This window comes from Rana temporaria, chromosome 4 (genome assembly GCF_905171775.1).
Source record: "Rana temporaria chromosome 4, aRanTem1.1, whole genome shotgun sequence".
NCBI lineage: Eukaryota > Metazoa > Chordata > Amphibia > Anura > Ranidae > Rana > Rana temporaria.
Genome location: NC_053492.1, coordinates 206,509,995 through 206,515,994, shown reverse-complemented (window position 1 = coordinate 206,515,994; position 6,000 = coordinate 206,509,995).

Here is a 6,000-nt window from a genome sequence, read left to right as displayed (position 1 = left end):
GCACCCTGGCAAACAGAAAACATTAGGCGCCCAAAGGTTTTCTAAGTTCTGGGCCCAGGGTCCAGCTCTCTTAAAAAGAAAGCATTATGGGCTATACCCCAAGGGTTTGGGGTCCGGTTACTGACCACTTTAGCGCTCAGGCTTTTTTGGACAGAACCGGTAGCTCACCTAATCCCAAGGATGCGGAGGCAAGCTAAACCATGACTAACACCTAAGACACTGGCGTAAAAAAGAGGTACTCCTCCTATGGGAGGGGGTTATATAGGGAGGGGCATTTCCTGTTTGAGATTGCCAGTGTCAACACCTGAAGGTACTCCATATAACCCACATAGTAATGAATATGCTGCTCTGTGTCCCGTGATGTACGATAAAGAAATATGTTTTTTTTACTTTTGTTTAACTTAAACACATAGGCCCGGATTCACGAAACACTTACGCTGAAGTATCTCGAGATACGCCGCGTAAGTCTATCTATGCGCCGTCGTATCTGTACGCCGTGCCCACAGAACTAGATACGCCTGAAAATAGGCTTCATCCGACCGACGTAACTTTCCTACGCCGGCGTATCGTGGGCGCATATTTACGCTGGCCGCCTCATTGCAAATATGCAAATGAGGGAGATACGTCGATTCACGAACGTAGTTGCGCCCAGCCCATAATATATGCGGTTTGCGTAAGGCTTACGTCCGGAGTATAGTTATTCCCCATCTATGAGGCACAACTCAAGCAAAGGTATGGACCAGGGAACAGCCGTCGTATTTTATGTAGTTTACGTAGTAGTACGTGAATAGGGCTAGGCGTAGGCTACATTCACGTCGTAGGCAGTGATTTGACGTATCTTAGGGAGTATTTTGGACGTGATTCTGCGCATGCGCACTGGGATGCGTCCACGGAACGGCACATGCGTCGTACGTTATTCGTAACTTTATGACGCTCAGTCCTTCATTTACATGGGGTCACGCCTCATTAGCATGGCTCACGCCCACTTCCACTGAGGAAACCCAACGTATCTTTAACAGCGACTGGGGGCGAGTGCTTTGTGAATACTGTGCTTGCCTCTGTGCGCTGCGTCGGCGTAGCGTATATTCGATACGCTACGCCGGCATAACTATGCACCAATGTATGTGAATCCGGGCCATTACCAATAGCACTAGCTATATGTTTAGGGCCAGATTCATAGAATTGCGCTGGCGTATCTACTGATACACCGGCGTACTTTCAAATTTGCCGCGTCGTATCTTTAGTTTGAATCCTCAAACCAAGATACGACGGCTTCTGGCTTCGATCCGACGGGCGTACGGCTTCGTACGCCTTCGGATCGTAGGTGCAATACTTTGGCGCCCGCTGGGTGGGGTTCGCGTCGTTTTCCGCGTCGGGTATGCTAATTAGCTTTTTCCGTCGATCCACGAAGGTACGCGCGGCTGTCGCATTCTCTTACGTCGTCACTAGTCGGCTTTTCCCGGCGTATAGTTAAAGCTGCTATTTCGTGGCGTATAGATAGACTTGCCATGTTAAAGTATGGCCGTCGTTCCCGCGTCGAATTTTGAATTTTTTTTTTGCGCAAGTCGTCCGTGAATAGGAAAGGACGTAACTCACGTCAAAGTTAAAAAAATGACGTCGGTGCGACGTTATTTCGCGCAAAGCACGGCGGGAAATTTAGAAACGGAGCATGCGCATTTCAATCGGCGCGGGGACGCGCTAAATGAATCACGCCCCCTACCCGCCCAATTTGAAATACGCGCCGAGAAATACACTACGCCGCCATAACTTACGGCGCAAAAATCTTCCTGGATTCGAAAATGCGCCAGGTAAGATACGGCGGCGTAGCGTATCTGATACGCTGCGCCAGGGCAATTCTATGTGAATCTGGCCCTTATAGTTTAACCACTTAACCACCGCTAGCCGTAAAATAACGGCTGCAAGGTGGTTCCTTAACTCTGGGTGGACGTTATATAACGCGCTCCCGCGCGCGCCCTGGGGCGCGCACACAGGAATGTCCGTGACCGCCGGGTCCAGAGGACCCGGCGCATCACGGATCGCGGTAAATTGCCGCTGATAGCGGCCGTTTACCACGTGATCGCTCCGTCCAATGACAGAGCGATCACATGTAAACAAACCGGCGTCATTTGATAACGCCGGTTCCTCCCTCCTCTCTCTGTACCGATCGGTACAGTGTGAGAGGGGGAGCACGGGTGTCGGCAGCGCTGTGGATGGATCTGTGACTATTGCAGTCACAGATCCATCCATCCCTGCAACCCCCACCCCAATACTGTGCAATACCCCTGCGCAATACTCTTCCTTCCCTGCCAGTACTCTGCAATAGCCCCGCGCGCCAGTACTCTGCAATAGCCCCGCGCGCCAGTACTCTGCAATAGCCCCGCGCGCCAGTACTCTGCAATAGCCCCGCGCGCCAGTACTCTGCAATAGCCCCGCGCGCCAGTACTCTGCAATAGCCCCGCGCGCCAGTACTCTGCAATAGCCCCGCGCGCCAGTACTCTGCAATAGCCCCGCGCGCCAGTACTCTGCAATACCCCCGCGCCAGTACTCTGCAATACCCCCGCGCCAGTACTCTGCAATACCCCCGCGCACCAATACTCTGCAATAGCCGGAAAATACTCTGGGGAAAAAAAAAGCGTTTTAACCACTTCCCGCCCGCCGGACGTCATATAACGTCCTTGACTTTGTGCAGGGATATCTGAATGATGCCTGCAGCTACAGGCATCATTCAGATATCATCTTTTTCAGCCAGCGATTCCCTACACCATAAGAATGATCATGGCGGCTGTTCCACCTCGATCATTCTTCCGGGATGCGAAAGGGGACGTCCCCCCTCCCTTCGCCCTCTGGTGCTTCCGACTCACCGCTACGATCGAAGCCAGGATCGTTTTTTTTTTTTTCAGGCTTCCCAGCCTAGAGGTGAGATGTGGGATCTTATTGACCCTATATCTCACTGTAAAGAGGACCTGTCATGCTATATTCCTATTACAAGGGATGTTTACATTCCTTGTAATAGGAATAAAAGTGATCAAAACATTTATTTTTGGGGAAAAACGTGTCAAACTAAAATAAAGTAAAATGAACAATAAAAAAATAAATAAAAAATTAAAGCGCCCCTGTTCCCATGTGCTCGTATACAGAAGCGACCGCACACGCAAGTCCCGCCCACATATGAAAACGGTGTTCAAACTACACATGTGAGGTATCGCTACGAACGTTCGAGCGAGAGCAATAATTTTGGCCCTAGACCTCTTCTCCAACTAAACAGATGTAACCAGTAAAAATATTTAAAGCGTCACCTATGGGGATTTTTAAGTAGCGAAGTTTGGCGCAATTCCACAAGCGTGTGCAATTTTGAAGGGTGACATGTTGGGTATCTATTGACTCTGCGTAACTTTATCTTTCATATTATGCAAAAACATTGGGCTAACTTTAATGTTTTTTTTTTTAAAAGCACAAAAACGGTTTTATTTCCCAAAAAAACGCATTCGAAAAAATGCTGTGCAAATACCATGCGCGATAAAAAGTTGCAACGACCGCCATTGTATTCTCTAGGGTCTTTGCTAAAAAAGCATATATAATGTTTTGGGGTTCTATGTAATTTTCTAGCAAATAAATGGTGATTTTTACATGAAGGAGAGGAATGTCAGAACTGGTCTGGGTGTTCCAGAACGCCTGATGGTGTTCCCTGCATGTTGGGCCTCTGTATGTGGCCACGCTGTGTAAAAGTCGCACACATGTGGTATCGCCATACTCGGGAGGAATAGCAGAATGTGTTTTGGGGTGTAATTTGTGGTATGCATATGCTGTGTGTGAGAAATAACCTGCTAATATGAACATTTTGTGAAAAAAATAAAAATAAAAAAAATCTTGATTTTTGCAAAGAATTGTGGGAAAAAATGACAACTTCAAAAAACTCACCATGCCTCTTTCTAAATACCTTGGAATGTCTTCTTTCCAAAAAGGGGTCATTTAGGGGGTATTTGTACTTGCATTTTAGGGTCTCAAGAAATGAGATAGGCCGTCAGTACTTCAGGTGTGATCAAATTGATAAATTTTCAGATATTGGCACCATAGCTTGTGGACCCTATAACTTTCACCCAGACTAAATAATATCCAATTTTTTTTTGTGTTGTTACCAAAGATATGTAGCAGTATACATTTTAGGCCAAATTTATGAAGAAAAATATTTTTTTTGCAAAATTTTATAATAGAAATGAAGAAAAATTAATTTTTTCACAAAATTTATTCTTTTTTCATTTATAGCGGAAAAAAACAAAACGCAGAGGTGATCAAATACCACAAAAAAAAAGCTCTATTTGTGGGAAAAAAAGGACAAAAATTTCATTTGGTTATAGTGTTGTATGGCTGAGTTATTGTCATTCAAAATGTGAGAGCACCGAAAGCTGAAAATTGGTCTGGTTATTAAGGGGGTTTAAGTGCCCAGTTGTCAAGTGGTTAAATATTGGTATTAACACGGTTTGGTTCTGTCAGTAAATTTCATGGTTTTTGCCAGTAAATGCGATTGTAAATTTCAGCATCCTGACAGTAAATTTCCCTTTGGGGAGTTGGCAACACTGCAAGACCCTGAAACTGAGCTGCAGGATGGTGGCCAAGACCATACAACAATTTAATAGGACAGGTTCCACTCAGAACAAGCCTCACCATGGTCGACCAAAGAAGTTGAGTGCACATGCTCAGCTTCATATCCAGAGATTGTCTTTGTTAAATATATATACACACGAGTGCTGCCAGCATTGCTGCAGAGGTTGAAGGGGTGGGGGTCAGCCTAGCAGTGCTCAGACCATGCGCTGCACACTGCATCAAATTGGTCTGCATGGCTGTTGTCCAAAAGAAAGCCTCTTCTAAAGATGAAAGCCAGCAAACAGTTTGCTGAAGACAAGGAGACTGAGGAAATGGATTTCTTGGAACCATGTCCTGTGGTCTGATGAGACCAAGATAAACTTATTTGGTTTAGATGGTGTCAAGCGTGATGGCGGCAACCAGGGGAGGCGTACAAAGAAAAGTGTGTCTTGCCTACAGTCAAGCATGGTGGGGGGAGTGTTATGGTCTGGGGTTGCATGAGTGCTGCAGGCACTGGGGAGCTACAGTTCATTGAGGGAACCATGAACACCAACATGTACTGTGACATACTGGAGCAGAGCATGATCCCCCTCCCTTTGGAGACTGGGCCGCAGGGCAGTATTACAACACGATAACAACCCCAAACACACCTCCAATACGACCACTGCCTTGCTAAAGAAGCTGAGGGTAAAGTTGATGGACTGGCCAAGCATGTCTTCAGACCTAAACCCCATTGAGCATCTGTTGGGCATCTGTGGGACATCCTCAAATGAAAGGTGGAGGTCTCGAACAGCCACCAGCTCCGTAATGTCACCGTGGAGGAATCGAAGGTTTCCAGTGGCAACCTGTGAAGCTCTGGTGAACCCCATGCCCAATATGGTTAAGGCAGTGTTGGAAAAGAATGGTGGCCACACAAAATATTGACACTTTGGCCCCAATTTGGACATTTTCACTTAAAGGTGTACACGCTTTTGTTGCCAGTGGTTTAGACATTAATGTCTGTGTCGAGTTATTTTGAAGGGACAGCAAATTTACACTGTTATACAAGCTGTACACTCACTACTTTACATTGTAGCAAAGTGTCATCACATGAAAAGGTATAATAAAATATTTGTATTTAGAGTCTTCACTTGGGAATGCGATACCCTAACTACCAAGGCTAGAGGTGTGCCTTAGCCGAGCTGGTCAGTATGCTTATAAGTGGGCAAAAAGACCCGGAAGTAGGTGTAATGAGAAAGTAGAAGGGCATGTACAATCTGTCTGTAGAGTAATGCACGCCCGAACGGCCTCAAGAATGGATCCGGAAAGCATACGTTACAACAGCAGGAACCAGCGTCCTAAGAATTGATGATTAGAAGGGGACCCCATCCGTTGGAACTTGCAAAACTGCCCAGAAACCAAAACGACTGTCCAGTAACT